This window comes from Melanerpes formicivorus, unplaced genomic scaffold, assembly GCF_026170545.1.
Source record: "Melanerpes formicivorus ecotype bairdi unplaced genomic scaffold, bMelFor1.0.p_v2 SCAF_27, whole genome shotgun sequence".
Classification (NCBI taxonomy): Eukaryota; Metazoa; Chordata; class Aves; order Piciformes; family Picidae; genus Melanerpes; species Melanerpes formicivorus.
The window spans coordinates 6463092-6483005 of record NW_027142379.1 but is presented as its reverse complement, the minus strand read 5'-3'; the positions used below and the strand labels follow the sequence as shown (position 1 = coordinate 6483005).

At 37.8% G+C, this 19914-nt stretch overlaps 1 long non-coding RNA gene across 1 annotated transcript in view; it reads left to right on the top strand.

The window, feature by feature from the left end:
* Positions 1-19914, top strand: part of LOC137449020 (uncharacterized) — a 43190-nt gene that overhangs the window by 3222 nt on the left and 20054 nt on the right. Inside the window, exon 2 of the long non-coding RNA XR_010989297.1 lies at positions 18077-18147. This is a non-coding gene — a long non-coding RNA (uncharacterized lncRNA). The remainder of the gene's footprint in view (positions 1-18076; positions 18148-19914) is intronic.

Genomic DNA, 19914 nt, shown 5'->3' with positions numbered 1-19914 from the left:
TGACATATAATTTTTGCTGTATATTTAGACTTCCTGAAGAGAGGAAACTTTATGGCTTCAGAATTCTGTAATCTTTCTTTGACTTTCATTCAGATTCACAGCAGGATAAGTTTGTCCCCTCTATGTATTTTCTGTCAGCAAACTCTCACCCACAAACAGATGCTGCTCTGGCTTCTGAGGTCTGTGAGCACAGTTGCCATCTGCTCTCTAGCTGTCCAAGAAGCTCCAGCTCTGGTGCCTCTTTCATCAGAAGTCTGTGAAAGTTCAGACAGAAAATACTCAAAAGCTCTCTTCTTGATCCAGAAGGTCTCTCACTATTGCTTATTCCCGCGGAGAAGATGATGAGCCACTCCTTTGTATCAAAGGAGGAAAAAGCTCTGTGCAGACACACTGTGAAATGGTGGGATTATGGAAAACACTAAAATCTTGCTTTGAAGTTCCAAAGGCCACCGAGTGTAATATTTTCTCCCCCCACACTGGTTGTAGAAATATGTTGAAAAGTGTTAGGCTTTAGAGAGTCAAAGAGAGTGCTGACAGTATCTCTACTGCTGGAGTTAACTACTGTGGTTAATGCCTGTAGCTCCTCAGCAGTAATCACGTACCTGTTGGTGTAAGCTGTGCCAAATCCTATGGTGAAAACTTGTAGGTTGTGTAGGTATGAGTGCTTATGGAAGTCATGAAATTACTTTTTGAGTATGTCCATCCCATTTGGAAGCATGATTCCTGTACTCATACAATTTTTCTCTGTTTTAGAGCCTTGCATAAGAACATCTTGTTTGAAGCAGCATGTTTGGTAGGTTGGGAGGAGTTTTGCCAAGTGATCTGGTCATTGCAGTGGGAGGACAGGGATCACCATGGGGTGCAATTCACAACCCTGCTGGAAGTCATTGCCTGCATCAAATACAAACCAAGATTCTGTAGAGCAGAGCAAGCTGCTCAGCAGGAGGCTGTGTGACCTCAATCGGGGTAAGGAGAAAGTTTAAGATTAGAAGTATGAGGAAAAAGAGTACCTTTGGTTATTTGATGTGTTGTGTGTGTATGTTTGAAGCTTAAACTTTTTATGGCCTTTTTTCGGCTGTAGTGTGCATATAAATCATCATACACAGAAAAAAATATAATACATGGTCAAACTAGTGCCTAGGAAATTACTAAATCAACCTTAAAATGAAGTTATCTAAGAAGGATCCTAAAAAACTCCCATATTTACAGGTGGAACAGTAAAACAGCTTTTACACATACTACATCTGGTTTTAGGTACAGAAGAATTTTGACAGAACTATCTAAAAATGTGAAACCCAAAATGGATTTGTGAGTAAGCTAATAATGAATAAAATACTGAAAATGAAAATGCTCTGTTAGAAAGAAAGAAGACCAAAAAAAAGGGGGGGGGGGGGGGGGAGAGGGAACAAGCCAAGAAAATACTCCCTTCCTCTAACTCATGAATAGAAGATAAATTGTAATTAATCAGATCCTATTTGCCTCTCAAACATGCATTAGTTCTTCTTGAGGAGATTTTAGTTCCATAGTCGACAACAGTAGGTAATTAATGTTGTTGACAGCTATCACAGACTAATTAGTAAATCTTTTATACTTCTGTGATATTGATCTAGGGTGAAGTCCAGCTCTACTTCATGATTGATATGTATTGTGGGAACAATTCAAGGGGTCGCTACTTATACAATATAGTAGTGCTCACTTCAACAGTAAATCAGTGAAGAAACACTTGGGGGAAAAAAGTGAGAGGGCTAAGGGTAAAGAGAAAGAAAACATTTTGAAACTAATTGTAATTCAATATAGGCCTGATTATGTGGGGGGAAATCTGGGAGATGTCTGAGAAAATGCAGAAGTTGCAGAGTCAGTTTGCTGTGTGGTGGAGAGAGATTACTCTAAAGTTTTACCTAGCTGTAGGCTCTATGTGGTGTAGATGGAAAAAAAAATCATTTTACTTAGCCACAGTTTTCAAGTCCCTGCTAGTCTTCTCAAGGAAATTAAAGAGTTTGAGACTTGACATTAACATATGTTTTATCTTTAGGAAGTACCAGATCTAGATTGAAGAGAACTTTTGTATGAGTAACAGTGGCTCTTTTGTCCTCTCATTAGTTCACAGCACTGCCATTTCCTTTTAAGTTATGACAGGCTTTGCCCCACTCTTCTGGCTATTCAAATTTTGGCTCCAGAGTAGGTTGGTAAAATCTCCTCTTCTGTAGTCTGTGCCATAGTGGTACACTAAATATCTAGAGCTTTTCTTTCATGAAGCTACATTCATTGCAGCTTGTCATGTCTGAAACAAGCATTCAAAGGGTGATTTGTGTGTCTACATGATAAGTAGTCATCAGATCTGTATCTTTTATGTCTGGAAATTACGTTGTGCATCCTTAGGATGCTTCTAAACAACAGTAAAAAAGATAACAAAGCCACAGTAATTTCTTTAGTGTTGTGCTCTGTATGAACCTCTGTGTGATAGCTCTTCAAGAGCAGCTGTAATATTTCTTGGAGAACATACAACACTTCACACGTTGATATTTTAGTATTTACATTCCAAAGCCAGAAGAAAGAAAACAGTACATCAGCTGGAGATCTTCTCAAGGTTAAAATTCAGCTACAGATTTACAAGTTTTCTGCTTTTGCAGGTATTTATTTGACTAAATGGTGCTAATCTGGACCTATAAATTTGAAGTGATAGAGCTTGATGACCTTGGACAAATTATGAAAGCTTCAGCTGAAATTTAAGTTAAAATTTCTATTTACTTATTTTTAGTTTTATCAGGTTCAGTCTACTGAAAAAAATTGTTAAGCTTTTTACAGATTCTGTCTTTCCATTTTTGTGTAATGTAAGAATCGGAAAGGTGATGAGGATTATTGAGGTAGTGTCCAAATTATATTTCATTTTCCTAAGTGGAAGAGAGCTTTGGGGTTTGTTTTTTTTTTTCATTTTCCCATATGACACATAAAGAAATAATCATTTTTGCAAGCTTGTTTATATTTTCTTTTGTTTGAATGCCCCAAATCCAAATGTGAACTCAGATACAAAGCAGTTATATTCAAAACTTAGCCTGACAGGAAGGTGATAGTTAATTATCTGCTCTGTTTCCAAATACTTGCAAGAAATATGCATTTTCCTTTTTACGATATCATAGTTTTAGAAAGCAGGAAGAAACTGGAAAACAGCCATACACATGACATAATTCCCTCAAAGACTGGAGGGTGTCCAGATAGGAACATCAAGACGCTTTGAGTGTTGTTCAGTTAGAATCAATTTCCATTGTGGGAGGGGGGTAATTTGCAGACAGAAAAGAAAACCAATCTGCAATAGAGATTATGCCTAATAGGTATGGAATAGATGATTACTGAATTTCTGTTTCCAACCCTTCTCAAGATACCATTGCTATGAAATAAAAACAAACAGATCTCTAATTAAATCACCATGATGCATATTCTTGGGTCATTTTCATAGAATCATAAAATGCATTGGGTTGGAAGGAACCTCTAGAGGTCAGCTGGTTCAATTCCCCTGCAGGGATATCCCTGACTAGATCAGGTTGTCCCATCAAGCCTAATCTTGAATGTCTCCAGGGATGGGGTCCTCCACACCCCCCCAGGGCAACCTATTTCAGTGTTCCACCACCCTCATAGCAAAGAACAGATCATCCTGGAATATATGCCAGTGCACATGTGATATAAGGAGGTTATTTGTGACAGCCGATAGGGTTTTGCTGAAGGCAAATCACGCCCAACAAATACTGTGGCCTTCTACAATGGGGCTGCAGCATTGGTGGATAAGGGGAGAGCAACTGATATCTACCTGGACTCATGAAGAATATTTGTCACTGTCCTTTAAAATATTATTGTCTTTAAATTAGAGATACATGATGGACAGAAGGACCACTCCGTGAATAAGGAACCTGCTGAATGCTTGCATTCAAAGAGTCTTAGTCAATGGCTCAATGTCAAGGTGGAGACACTAATATAAAAAGCAATTGGATATCTTTGCTCACATCAGCTGCTTATAAAGATTTTTCATTTTACTTTCTTGGTTTACAAATAATCAGCATGACATGCCTCTAAAAAGATAAAATACAAAATGCCAATCACTTCAGTCTCTAAATACTGTTATGTGCTAAGGAAAAGAGAAGAATTTGGGGTTTCAATTCAAAATGCCATTGCATGTTGACCCTGATGAGTTACAAAGCAAAGTTCCCGAATTTTAGAGCAGGAAGTTACATTTTCAGAGGGTTTGTGTTTTCTTGTTTCAATCAAAATGGGAAGGCAACCATCAACACTGGCGACCATCAAACAAGACCTTTTAAATAGAACAAGACCTGAGTATGTGTAAACAGTATCTATTCTTCTCCTATTCAGGGTCTATCCTTCAAAGTTCACTTCTCAGAACCAGATAGGCATTGAAATGAGCAGGTTAACAAAATGCAATCTGTGAAGTAGTTTCTGACATTTATCTCTAGAGGTAGTACTTGGGAAATCTGTCTCTATTAGAGAACCCATCCTTAGGAAAGCCAGTTTTATCTGAGACAGGATACATACAGTTTAATGCTAGAAATTAACTCCATTCAGTTGGAAAATGTCTATCAGCACAGTATTTTGTTGCATACTGTAATTACAAAGTTAATTTTGCAAATCTCATAAGCTGAGCACTTTGAAGATTCGTTTGAATTCTTTAAATCCTGAGCCCAATAATGTTGCTGGTATTTGGAACAATTTTATTAACCCAAAGTATATTATTCTAAAGCCTTTTAAAAAGAAAATAAATGAAAGGAAAGAAAATAACTCAAACTACTTTGACTTCCCTGTCATTCAAAAGAATAAATCTAGAGATAAAAAGAAGAAAATTTTTAAGGAAACCAATTCTGTTAAGGTCTGATGTGATATTAGTGGATCTTACAATTCCTTGTTTCTGCCTCTTGATTTATGCAACACAGAACATTTTAGCAATGTATCTTTGTTTTGATTCTTAACCCTCGAGATTTCTGAAAGATCTTGAAAACAAGAAAGATAGTTTATCTTCAGTCTTTGGAAAGAAAAGCATGCCAAAAGGCAAATAATACAGCCAGAGGAGAAGACTGAGATGTTAGGTTTAGAGTTGAGCATCCTGGTCCTGATGCCAAAGCTGCTGAGAAGGTGCAGAAACTGAAAATGGATGACAAGACCTTAAGCAAAATCTGTGTCTGTGTACAGAAAGATGAAAGGATGTTCACTTTACCTGTTCTTAAGAAAGAGTCTTCAAGGTTTAGGTAAGATGTATGAGGACCAAGAGGTGTCCCAATTAAGAATCAAATAAGTCTGAACATAATCTTTAAATCTATGCTAAAAACCATCTTTTTATTGACAGGGATTGTTAAGTATCGGTTGAGACAACTGTATTTATGTTGGTGTTACCCCTCTTATAATCAGTAAAATTAAAAATGAACTTATAAAAACTGTTATCCTAAGTGACATTAAATTATTGCTAAGTTGAAATCACTACTTGAATACCATAGGTCTGTGTGCATTTTCCCTCAAATTCCACTGCTAAAGCTATAGCAATTTTTGATCATGTCTTGCCTTGTAGAGTATAAGATGGAATTTTGGATCTGTGGAGGAGCTTAGTATCTCAAGTGTATTTATATCAGAAGCAGAATTTATGAGGATACTTAAAATAAAAAGGATGCTGCAGAGGAGCTTTGGTTTCCTTCAGCCTTCCCCATGCAAGAGTGGCCCAAAAAACTAGCTATTGAAGTGCTTCTAAGCTGCACAGGAATCAAAGCTGCAGATTCAGATGGAACTGTCTAGATCTGATCAGATATATTCCAGGAAAATATATTTGAGAAAGCTTTGATTTCTTTTTATACTGGTTTTCACTAATCATCAGGAGACTTTACCGAAAAAAAAAAAGCATATGGGCAAGCAGGGGGAGTTATTGAAATAGCCACTTGCAAAAAGGCTGAGTTACAAACTCATGAGCAAGATCCTGCTTTCAGACCAGGGCAGGGTAGGTAACCGGGTTTTGTGTAACTAGTATAGGTACAGAAATCCCAGGGCTGTAGGTCCACTTTTTCTGTTTCAGTGGCTGTTTCTTTATGCAAGCAGATGCCATTAAGGAATATGAGAATTAGTGTGTCATTGATAGTATCTCTGTAGGAATAATACCTGGCTTAAATAAGAAACCTTTTCTTGGCCAACTAGGAATCGTCCCAAGAAAGTTTTAAGAGAACGTGTTATTATTATTTTCCTCTAATGAATTGTGCAATCAAATTCCAAGGTGTTTCCTGTTGCTTTTTGAGAAGCATGTTTTTTCCTTGCTTGTTTGCTTTGATATTATTTTTTAAATGTATTTAGAACAAACTCTAACTTTTCATCACAGTGTTTATTTATGGCATTCCAGCCTATACCATGGCATATGCTCTGCTTTTCAAAATTCACCTGAGCTCCTGGGACTTATATGCTGTGCAGGAATTAAGAAGAAAAGAAAGGGAAAGGCTTTGAGACTGTGTGGTATTAGTAATGTTCATTTGACTGTAAATCAAAAGAACAATGTCTATCCTTACACAGTGATTTCTGAGATAGTAGTCTCTTCTATAAATGTATACATAAAATCTAATGTCCTTGATGAGGGACACCAGTTCATCCAGACATCACTCAAACCCAGGACAGCAGGCAGATGTCTTATTCTGTCTCTGGTCACACAGGAAAACATTGTGTGATTCGATCAAAATAATACTTGCAACAGTTCCACACAGTTAGAGTAGCAAAACTAAATAAAACAAAGCCTTTTGAGAATCATTTTACTAAGCTGAGAAGGTGGGGATTCTGTCATGACATTAGGGAAAGGCCACTGCTAAATTTTTCTTCCAACTGTGCACATGATGCACAGCTATAGAGCAAGCATATGTCAAAGAGGTGGAGTTCTACTAAATGGGTATTTAAGCAAATGTTGTAAACTGTTGCTTATGTATGCATATAGAACATCTTTTATACCACTTACTCCAAACTCTTTCTTTCATTTTTCCCTCCCCCTGTGCCCTCAATCCTGTCTTAACCTTTCTCCTTCATGAATGATGGTACAGTGTGTGTGAATTTTGAAGTGTGTCTTTTTTCTGGATTTCAAATTTGGTTGACAAAGGGACACAAGTCTCCTTTGAAAAGAAGAGGGGGGAAGGAAAAAATGTCAAACTAAACAAACCAAACCACCAAAAAAAACAACCCCACAAGTGCTCTTCTGCTTTACTAGATCAATTTTAATTTGAAGGTACCACAAAGTGTTGCACTTCAGATTTCAAAGAAGGTTAATTTTAAATACTTTTAGCTCAGCACTCCTCTCTTTAAGAATTTAATTACAGATATTGTCAGGCCAAAACATTCTTTCCTTACAAAAACCTTTCTTTAGTGTAAACCTAATTTTCATTCTCACAGTGAAGGGAGACAGCACTGCATCCTGTCCCAAATGGAGATGAACATGTGACAAGCTGGGAAATAAGTGGAAATAAAATCAATTTTTCCCTATTAGTGTCAAATTAAAAGCAAAGTAAGCTGTAGAAGTTGCAACAGCAGAAGTGACAATTGAAACAAGTGTTCCAAACAAACAAGCAAGACCAATAGAGAATCAATTTTAACTTTGTTAGGTAACGGGACCTTTGTTGTGGGATTTCACTATCCACAAAAGAGTATCTGTTCAAATTCCAAACCAGCAGCCAAAGACTCCACGTCAACAGGAAGGAAGCTAAAGATGTGAACATAGTGAAACTTAATGGGAATTATTTTTACACCATTTAAATTGTTAATACAGCCCAATATGTATGTCTATGATATCACTAACAAAAATATAAACTGTTGTGGTTTTTCCTTTGATTTGAATTCTTACCGTTTCACAAACTGAAAGAAATGTTTGCATGAAACACAATTATGGTTTCTTACGTTTTCTTCCCCCTTTCTTTTTCACTAAATTCTTTTTTTCTTTTTCTTTTTTTTTTTTTTTCCACCTCTAATTCTCTTAATTCCCTCTGTATGCCTTCAGGACAGTAAACATCTCTTGTTTCCCTTTCTCTTTTGCTTGTGTCTTCCCCTGAATTTGGTACCCGACTCTCTCCCCTACATTAATTTCTCCTAGCTGACTGTCTTTCCCACTGTAATTTATTGTTCTGGCTGATAACTCCAGACATTTACAGCAGCCCTAGCTTATCCCTCTCTTCAAGAGTGTTGGTGACAATACTTCATCTTTCTGGTTTCTTTTGATGCATGCCAGCCTAAGAATCTTGGTACTGCCAAAGGTAGGAAGCAGAAATGTGCAGTAGAATAGATCTTGCCAGGTGATCTGTAAGAAATGTTTAGCTGGGAGCTTAAGGAGAGGACTGATCATGAGAAGCTGACTCTTGCAACAGGATATGATGTACATTAGAGTCATATCCCACTTTCTGTATGCTCTAAGAGAGTAAATAACATTTGGTGTCTATTTTTTCTCTCTTAAGCAAAACAAGAGTAAAAACTTGTACCTGCTTCCAGATTGCTTGTTTTCTGGTTCTGACAAGCTTCACACTAGTCACTTTTATATTCAGGTAGGGATGGGTAAATAACCAAGTTGTTTCAGTTAAAAAAAAATCAATCTAGAAATATATAAGTCAATCTCTGTGACTAAATATCAGCTTTATAAAATGTTTTCCCTTGCTTGCCTTGCACAGGCATTTTTCCAGCTTAAGGTGTAAGGAAATACCAACAATCTGGGTAGTCCAGTCATGGGTGTATAAATAGTGTCCAGAACCACTGACCTATAAATGAAAGCAATAACACAGGAATAATGAGGGAAATATAATTTCTTGAGCTCACTGATGCATTGTAAATAATATATTCTCATAACTGTATTTTCACAATGCCATAGATAATTTGCTTTACATTTTCTGAAGAGATTTGAAGAGGTTTTCATCATCAAACCTATGCTGGAAGTGCTCATTTTGGACTTTCTTTTCAATATCATATGATTGAGCCAATGATTTTACCATCCCAACCCAACATTTCTTTCTCCCCCTTCCTGCCCCCCCCCCCCCCCCAACTCTGCTACAGCTAGAACGGGAAGAAATTGTCAACACACTAAATGTAAAATGCTAAAAAAAAAGGGAAATTTTGAAGTGCTGTGAAGGACTGAAGGAAATTTTTCTGCTATAAAGTCAGTGGTTGCATAATTAACATAAATTGACATAACCAACATTTTGTAATTAGATTCTTTATTAATAAATTCTAACTGTAAAAACACATGGCTTTAATTGACATTTAACATGTTAGCTATTGCAAGCTTGATATCAATTAACACACTTATCAAATGTCAATTACCAGTTTTTCAGTTTTAATTGCTGTGAAATTGACTTGCCATGGGCTACCTTTTTAAATGTTAATGTATTAACAGTGTTCACAGATTTGATGTAATAAATATGACATCTAATGTGCACTTACTGCTTATGCAATTTGACTGCATTATATGAAAAGTTACGTGTGTTTCCTTCATACTTATTAAGCAACAGTAAGAAGCCTTTTACTCCTTAATTTGCCATACAATTAAATGTGATGCCAGTTTGAAATAATTATCCCACAGCTTTCAGAATAGCTAGTCAAAGAGGCAGGTCACCATTTTAAACCAGCATTAGCAGGCATCATTAGAAATATTTCTGAGCGCTGTACTGCTCTGCCAACTTTTTTTAATGGCAATTCCCCATACACCTGCTATATTCTCCTGTGTTACCTCCGTAAAGTAACACGAGGTTATATCCTGCATCCATATGAGACAAAAAAAAAGTAAAAGCCAAAACAACAGCCCTGGAAGTCCAGCTACTGATAATGATCCTTTTGAGTGAGCTGAATAAATATGTCCCTTCTCCTATTCATGGCCCAGCTGATGGCACTGGGCCATGCTACTAGTACAAGATTTTGGCTGCCAGGGGAAGTTTGGGGTCAACATCTCTGTCATTGATATCATCTAAAAGGATGAAATGTCCTTTGTGTGTAGAATAATTACACTAAGTTCATCCATAGCATTTTATTTTAATCTGTAGAACTGCCATACTTTATGAAGCCGAGCACTAGCCCCGTTTTAATAGAGAGGAAAGTGAAATGCAGTAAGGTCAAGTGATTTGCCTAAAGTCCTGAAACTTGTCAGTAGCAGAAGTAAGGAAAATAAGTTCTGGTTCAAGTTACATTTTCAGAGTGGCAAGAGGATCAGGCTTTCCCAAAGGCAGTGTATAGTGGTGACGGATGAAAGGAGCGTTAATCACAGGCCTCCTGGAAAGGAGGGCTGCTTATTTAGCAGAATAGAATGAATATTTAAAAAGACCTTTCAGAGTATTGTGGAATAAATGCATATATCTGTAAGTTATTATGGCTTGAGGGCTAGCTATTAAGTGAAAGGATCAATGCATCAAATAGTAAATGCAGAACTTTTAGAACTAGAGCTATGTGAATCATGGTTTCCCAGTCCGCTATTGAAACACATAGAGTCAGGGATCAAACTTTTTATCAGACCAAACTTAGAATGGAATTCTCCCTTCTGTCCCCCAAGTAGGAATGATCTCTACTGCTAATAAAGCTATACTTCATTAGTAGCAGGGGAAACTCTTCAGCCTGTGTGCTCAAGGACAGCCCCACGAGGAGCAGCCAGCTGTTTCCGCGCCCTGATAGCTACAAACCAAACAAGATGCTTTTCAGAGGTCAGGTAGAACATTTACATCAGCACTTGGCCAAAGGAAGTCAGTTATCAATGAAGTCAAAACCTGCAAATCAATCCCACATTTGCCAGTGTCTCCAGGAGCAAAATCTAATTGAGCTTTTAGTCAATTGTGCATTCATTCCTTCTGGTCTTCATCTGTGGTTTCTGCTCCTTCAAGCTGTGCGGTAAGACCTAGCCAGCCAAGCCTGTTAGCAATGGCTACTGAATTTGCTATTCCCCCTGATGGGTGGCATTTTGGAGCTATTGACTGAACACACATTTTTTGAAGTGTTCTGGTTCCTTGATGGATTATAGTTGTATTCCTATCAAATTAGATGAAAATTTCATTTTAAGTACCATATATGAGTTGATGGCCCTGCTGGATCCAATATAGATTCTTTTCTTCTGAGAGTCACCAAATCATCCTGTTCAAATCTACTTTTTTTTTTTTTTTAACTAACCCCAAACTAACCATATGACAAAATGTACAAATCTTAGCCTTGTCCTTGCCTCATACATGCCTACTTTTCCTTCAGGACCATTTAATCCTCTTTTAGAAATGTGCTCCCTTTCTTTGTGTTAGGATGGAGCTGACAGAAACATGGAGCACAAAGGGCTTCACTTGAATTTAAGGAGAAACTTCTTTGAGGGTGCTGGAGCACTGAAACAGGATGTGAGGAGAGGTTGTGGGGTCTTATCTGGAGTCTTTCAAAACCTGGATGTTTTACTGCCTGGATGTGCTTCTGTGCAACCTGATCTAGGTGTACTTGGGTTAGCAGGGCTGTTGGATTGCATGATCTCCAGAGGTCCCTTTCAAACTCTGCCATTCTGTAATTCTCTGATGCTCACTCTGAGGTGAGTCTCTAATAGCTGATTATCCTAGGTTATTGCCCCTGCTGACATGAGGATCCCATCAGTGTGTTTCCAGTTCAAAAACTATTATGATCTGCTAAAGTACTGGTAGGCCATCTGTTTTAGAGGTCTTCCCAGTGAAAGCCAATTCTCACTCCCCCCAGAAGAAAGCATCTAAGGGTTTATAAGAGTTCAAATGCAAAAACTGGGGGGAAGGAGGGAATAAGAGGAAGAAATCCAAAGTGACCTGTCATGATCCTTTTCTGAAGATCAACAACTCTTCCCTCTACTGATAATTCCCTAAATGATCCCACCAGCTTTCTTGCCTGTTGCTTTCGTATGTGCTGTATCATGACTGCATGTGAGAATTATGAAAAGAAGAATGCAACAAATTAATGAAAGAGTGATTTCCAAATTAATCTATTGTCTCCTTCCAGTCTCAGAAGTCTCTGGGTGCCAATAGAGTTTCATTACATCTATTAGTTTATTATAGCTTTTTGATTGCTATTACTTTATCAAATATATTTCAGGGGAAAAAAGTATACCCCAACGGTGTCAAGTCAGAGAATAATATGAAACCATCAGCTCTACAATACTCTTGTGTCTCTGATTATTAAGAATCATGTTTCATCTGAACTTTTTAAGTGGATTTTTGGGGAGTGAAAATGTTGGCTTGCCATCAACAATGACTACATTTAATTAAAATGTCTCTTCCTGTTCCTTCCAAAAATAATGGCTCTGAAAGTAAACTATCATTTAAGATTTTATTTAAAGATAATATAACAGAAAAAGTGGAGAGTACTACAGCAGACTTACAGGCTGGGGGAAAAAAGAAGGATTGTGTGTCAGGCAAGAACTCACAACAAGTGCTGGTGGTGTTAGATGACATTTGGTGTTTATATGGTAATTTTGTACTTATGCAGTATTTTTATTAGAAAAGAACAAAACAGTATACATTCCAGAGTATTGAGTATTCATACTACATGCCCATGAATGCTAGCAGTATGAAAGGAATCATGCCTTTGATATATGTATGTGTGTGTGTATATATATATATATATATATATATGTATGATTCAGGATTTTATTAAACTGTTATAACTAGCAAATGACAGACTAGGAGGCTTTGTGACAGATTCTCAGAGCTATAGGGTAAACCACTTACATCGTGAACTTTTGATTGAGTCCCTGGCATTCTATCCTCTAATCCATCTCTCCTGAGACTTAATTTCACGCTCCAAACACTGAACAACTTCAGGCAGCTGCCATTTAAAAATAAACGAACATAAATAAACCATCAGTAACAAAGTCCTTCTCCTCTCCAGACGACCACACAGATGCTCACCCTGATCAGAAACAGGACTGCTTTTCCATTCATAAGCAGAATTTTTCCCAAATGTAAGCAAAATCCAGGTACATAATATCTTCCACCCATCTCATTCCGTGGTCTGTTACTTAGAAATGGAGCACAAGCTTCTCTGTTGCAAACCAGAAATTTGTAGGCATTGCAAACCATCGAGGATCCTCCCTCAGAAAAGAAAGGTGCAAACAAAGGGGCATTCCAAGAGCACTAGTGATCTCTCTTAGTTTTCAGATTACTTAAATGCCCAAAAGGTCACGATGCACCAAGTTGTCAGTAGTCTGATCTTCACCTGAAGCAGGCAAATAGTTTATCCTTTTTTTTTTAACTCTTCTTCCTGTCATTTTTGTCTGTCACATGTAATGCTACAGATTATGAACCCTAAAATGTAAGGCTACAGGGGAACACAGAGTTTCTGGCTAGCCAAAGAGCATTTTTCTGTGAAGTTGGCGGAGGTGCTTTCTCAAAAGCATGGCACCCTTGTAAAGCTGATTTACGTTCTTGGGGGGGGTTGGCTGAATTTCTCTGTGAGCACAGATGGGGCCATGCAAGTCATAGTCGAAACAAACTGGAATTGCAGGTGGAATATGCAACTGGGATGGCAACTGTCCTCACCAGTTTGACTGAATCCTCGATAAAACCTGAAATAAGCATCAGGTAACACAATGTGATATTGACAGCATGTAACATCTCAGAACTGAATACCCACTGATATCAGGGTTGAGTTGTTAGAAATGTGTGGTGATAGAGAGGTTTCTGTCAGCACTAATTAAAGAGAATAAACCTCTCTTTGATTTTTCTGCCTGGACTAAAATTGATACAGAGAGATAAATGCCGTATATAACGCCACTGCTTTTTCTGTATTGTGTTTATGTACAAATCTGAGCCATTCAGGCATTCCCAAGCCTGTTGGGTACACAGGCATGAAGTGTCTCAGGCCCATGAAACTTGCATGATTACAGGAAAATCACAGTTGAGTTTTTACTTCTGTTGAAAAATATGTTAAAGAAATGTATATACATTTTATACATGCTCTACATATATTCAGGAAAGATCAAAATATATTTCTGGGATTTTTTTATTTATTTTTTGCTATTCTCAGCTCTTTATCCAGTTAAGTTTGGTGCAGCTTTAAAGGACACTTTGAAACGCTGCCGTTTTTCTTTTCTCACCACTCCTACACTGTTGTATCATAGATAGGTGAAAACAGACTGACTGTTCATGCTCATACAACAAACAGACTTTTCTTTCCCTTTTCTCAGTATATGGAGTCAGGTTGGGGCACAGTGTCAAAAGATGTGATCCTTAAATTTCTAACCTTAGCAATAAAGTGGATGAAGTAATTTTATCCATTACTTCCATGCATTTTTTTTGTCTATAGACCAAGTAACAAGTGAATAAATTTTGTTTTACTGTAGATATAATCAGAGCTATAAAAATTTATCACTACATTCAGTAACACAGCCCAAAGTGCTGGGACTACAGAAAGCAATAATATACAAGCAACCCTTCCTTATTTTCACTACTAATGCTGTTATTTAAGTACTCGTAATTTTATTGGAACTAGAGGTTTAAGAATAACATGTAGGACGTTTAAATGAAGGAGAAATTCACACCTGTCTTCAGAGCTAATCTTGGACTTGTTGTGGCATCTGGCTACGAATGAAATAATACCCATACATTCTAAAGAGGTTTTGGAGTGCTTAATTTTGCAACTAGGAAATAAAATCTCTAGAAACTGTGACGCCAGATACACTGCTTTTCATTTGACTTATTAAAAGATGCTTAACAACTCAAGTGTGGAGCAAGGAATAAATTAGTTAGGGTGAGATACAAATGAGTTATGGCTTGAGTGGTTAGAAGGCAGAAGTTGTCGACAATACTGATTCACTGTAAATTTTTTTAATGTTTTTTTTTGCTAATGGTTGCAATCAATTTTCTGAGACTAATGTATTACTGTTCCTCCTAATGATCACTTTTTGAACAATATTTTCTTGATTAGTTGTCATTACTAATATTGGTGCCATCATCTGTGAGACAACTACCAGAAAGTGAAGAATCTTTTGTTGGCATGACCTGACTTATAAAAGTATTAGAAAGATTTAGTTGTTTCATGTCTCTATGACTTTCCCACCAGGATAAGGTGGTCTGGGGAACTTTCCAGGAAGAAGAGTGTATATTCTTGAACACAAATGTTGTTACTAAGTATTGGTTGATGGTAGGCTGAATATAAGCCTGCAGAATGCCCAGGCGGCCAAGAGGGCCAGTGGCATCCTGGCCTGTATTAGGAACAGTGTGGCCAGCAGGAGCAGGGAGGTCATTCTGCCCCTGTACACTGCACCTTGAGTCCTGTGTCCAGTTCTGGGCCCCTCAGTTTAGGAAAGATGTTGAGTTGCTGGAACGTGTCCAGAGAAGGGCAACAAAGTTGGGGAGGAATTTGGAACATAAGCCCTATGAAGAGAGGCTGAGGGGGCTGGGGTTGCTTAGCCTGGAGAAGAGGAGGCTCAGGGGAGACCTTATTGCTCTCTACAACTACCTGAAGGGAGGTTGTAGACAGGCAGGGGCTGGTCTTTTCTCCCAGGCACCCAGCACCAGAACAAGAGGACACAGTCTCAAGCTGCACCAGGGGAGGTTCAGACTGGGTGTTAGGAAGAAATTCTTCACAGAGAGAGTGATTGCCCATTGGAATGTGCTGCCCGGGGAGGTGGTGGAGTCACCATCACTGGAGGTATTTAGAAGGAGACTTGATAGGGTGATTGGTTGCATGGTTTAGTTGATTAGGTGGTGTTGGATGATAGGTTGGATGCGATGAGCTTGAAGGTCTCTTCCAACCTGGTTTATTCTATTCTAAGTGTGTGAAAGGGATTGTTACACCTGATGTGCTGAGGTTGAGGTGTAGTGAGACCTAAAAGAAAATTTTAGGACTTGGTTGTCAGTGTGTACCAGTATGAGTGGATTTGCCAGTTAGTCTCCAGTGTTCATCCTCTGAATGTAAATAAACCTTATCCTTGATGGGAATCTGAAGATGAGCTTTTGAAAAGCCACTCAGAGTTTTAATTCTGCTCAGAGGATCTAATACGAATGAGAGAAGCTTGCATAACAACAGATTTGTGATCCTGTATGAATTATCAACTAGATCTGATAGCTTAGTTATGCCTTATTGTTGTTTTTATACCATCTGATTATTCTCAGCTTCATGAATTAGTAACATAATTTAATGGAGTACAAGGAGCCCTAGAATAATAACCTTAGGCAAAGTGGGATGATTTAATAATGATCATTGTAGCCTCACACATTATGGACACCACTGTGACATTTTTTAGTGTTTTAAATTTGCCACTGCAGTTGCCATCTTGGCTCAGAATCTGAATGTTTTCACCTTTACTGTGTGCAGGCAGGTTTGGGTTTTAATGAAGTACTAGAACTGTGCAATTTATATGAAAGAACAGGTTTATTAAACTCTCTTTGTTCCTTTTTTTTTTTTTCTTTTGAATAACAACAATAACAACAAAACCACAATGGCTTTAAAGAGTATATTAGGGAAATGTTACAATTAACATTGATCAATGTAAAAGATACTTAGTGCTTCAGAGGAAACTTGTTCCCTTTACAGTTGTCTAGTAATACAAAGTTGTAGCTGAGTCACAGTTGGATAAAAGCAGAGGAGACAAATTTAACAACCTAAACACTGCTGCTGTGTATTCTGGAGTCAGCCTCTAGGGCTACATTTGTGCTAACAAGTCCAGAAGCCCCTCCCTGCTATTGAAGCTAATGTGGCATGGAGCTCCCTAGCTGCCAAACCCAAATGACTATGTGCATACTGACAGTGGCTATGGAGCCTCTGCTATTCAGGCTCATGAAATGAGGCCAAGAACTGCTTTGGAGAATGCTGGTTGAAGGGAGCCAACCACCAGGAAATATTCTTGCAGTTTCAGTGTCATTTCTTTTTCAGTGTATAATCATAGTCCATGCCTTAAGTAAGCGTAGACACGGCCTTCATGCTGTATCCAGAACAATCTCAGGGAGGTATCCTGATACCTATTTCCCTGCAAAATTCTATCACTCTTATGTCATTTATTTAGTCCCTATTTAGGTGCCTTAGTTGCATCTCCCACTTAGCATCCACTATCTTTCAGATTTTTTTCTTACTGCATTTGCTCTTTCTTCACCTTGTTTTTAGGCTGATATTTCCTGAAATATGGTACCAATAAGTAGTCTGAAAGACTGTGAATATAAATTAAAAGGATTCCAGTTGCAGTTAAATTTAGCAGACCACTGACTGGGCTGATTATTTTTTTCCATTTAAGTTCATTGTTCTATCATTCCATAAATATTCCATTTCCCTTTCCTCCCCATTTCTCCCAGATATACTCTGATCATCATACACTGCAAATTTGTCTTACAAATTTCTAATACTTTGGCTTCTAATCTTCTATAGACATAATGATTCCATTTCAGTTCTTGTTCACTGTTCTCTTCCTTAATACTTCTTTTGAGCTACGGCTGTTAATTAAGAGTCAAATTGTCCATTTCCTCTAGAAAATGAATTACTTTCTTATTAAACTGATGCATTTTTTCCCAAGGGATTGTCTTTTAAGGTTGTATTTATTAATGTTTCTAAATATATTTCTTTGAATCAGTTGAACACTACTTTTTTTGTGGGTTTTTTTTTAATAGGGTGTGAGGTTTTCATGCTATTTCTGCATAAACAGATCTGGTTTGATGCCACTGCATTATTTCCACATTATTCTGACATGTCTTTATTTTACTGATGTTGTTGAATAACTTCTTAACCATTGACAATTTCATTAGAAAAGAAGCCCTTTTTGTTCAGCAACTCCCAAGTTTCTCATATTGTTGTATAACAATAATAACAAGCATCATGGTGACACCCATACCATTCTTTGTCTTCATTGACAGTCTTATTTTTAATATTTTAAATATTCTTTAGCTGGGAGCCACACCAGAGGAGTCTGATAACACACTGCCTGGAAGTCAGGGATTAGGGGAGTACTACCTCAGAGTGTCTTAACCTTTCATACTGTTGTTTCAAGATGTGAGAGAGATATTAATATAAGCACATCTTGAAATATAAGCTTGTCTCAACTCTTCCACAGCATGTGAAATCCCCTCTAGAAACCTTCTTGAAGTTGTAATGAACAATTATGCTTACCTGTCTTTATTAGGCTGTTTCACCTCTTCCTGCTGTGATGAAAACGGGGAAAGATCTGCAAAACCAGTGCTGTGTATCTCAAAGGTAATTAAAACTTTGGGTTTTTGTAAATTGTGTATACTACTGAAAAGTAATGCAGTGAAGTTTTCTTCACATGCTATTTTGTATTGAAAATCTCCATGGGTAAAATGTGCTTTAACATTCTCCAGCAACCTTTCCCTAGCAATTTGACGCATATCCATCCTATCTAGTGGAAAAGGTTGGCACTTTAAATACATATCATAGAATCAATAAGGTTGGAAGAGACCTCAAAGATCATCAAGTCCAACCTGTCACCCAACACCTCATGACTAAACCATGGCACCAAGTGCCTTGTCCAATCCCCTCTTGAACACCTCCAGGGATGGTGATTCCACCACCTCCCTGGACAGCACATTCCAATGGTCAACAACACTCTCTGTGAAGAACTTTCTCCTCACCTTGAGCCTAAACTTTCCCTGGTGCAACTTGAGACTGTGTCCTCTTGTTCTGGTGCTGGTTGCCTGGGAGAAGAGATGAACCCCCTCCTGACTACAACCTGCCTTCAGGTAGTTGTAGAGAGCAATAAGGTCTCCCCTGAGCCTCCTCTTCTCCTGGCTAAACAATCCCAGCTCCCTCAACCTCTCCTCATAAGGCTGAAGGAAGCACAGATGCCTCACTGGTAACTATCAAAAGAACAAACGCTCATCAAAAGTAGAAAGGGTCATCTATAAATAGGGATGGGACCCAGGAAGCAATAGGATGAGAAGGCTGTAAATAAATACAGGTTTTGCTGGAGAAATTAAATGGTGCCTGCAATAGCCATTTAGTTGTCTTTCCTGGCATTTATATCAAGTTACACTGAAATAAGGGGAATGTTGTTGGAATGTAACAAGCTAGTCCAGAAACTTTTACTTTTGATTTCCATTTGTTAGTGCAAATAAAAAGATATCTTGGCCACAAGCAATACCAGACTCCTCACACTGTTTGCAACAAAGTGCTGTCAAAATATTTAACAGTGTTGTGGAAACCCATACAAAAGACACAGCTATAGTGTATTATGCTTCTTTATGTATATGTTTTGCTTTCACTCTTTCATATTGGTTGGCTTCTTTCATTTTAGGTATTATCATAGTTCAACATATTTCACATCTGACTTCTCAAATCAAGGTGTATAAACAGAAAAGATCAGTCCTAACAATACTGAATTCTGTGCTGCATTCCTCAAATTAAACTGTTTCCATTCAGGACCAGCCTCTGCAAGTGAAGCTTTTTCTTCATACACTAAGGTTGTGACCTTCTTTAAACTCCTCCACGTCAGTGGAACAACACCAAATGTGTGACCTTGTTTTCACTATCTTTGTGAAAATTTGCTTTTATTTATTTATTTTATTTTGGGAGAGTTTGAACAATACTGATTGTCTTATAAAAGAAATAGGAACTTTTTGGGTTTTCTTCTTCCTGTGACCAGGGATAGTTATTCTTAGTAGCAACTGTTCACTTTTCTACCCTGTTTGTCAATAAATACCACATAACTCTTCTACAGAGAAAGCAAAGCAAGAAAAGAGACAACATTTAGCAACCTTGTGCCATATCAGAAGTGGTAAATTTCCTGCTTCCCTGTGGAAACAATTTCCATACAGACCTTCTAGAATGGATATAAAAACATAGTACTATGAAACAATTTATCATTATTGCTAAAGGTACTATTGATAAGTGAAACAACCAAGGCATGTGCACAATCATAACAGTTGAATGTGAGCCAGTGAGGTATTGCATGGGCTTGTTTGCATGGGTGACGGCAGCCCTCTGAGCTCTCTGCAATTCTCCCTC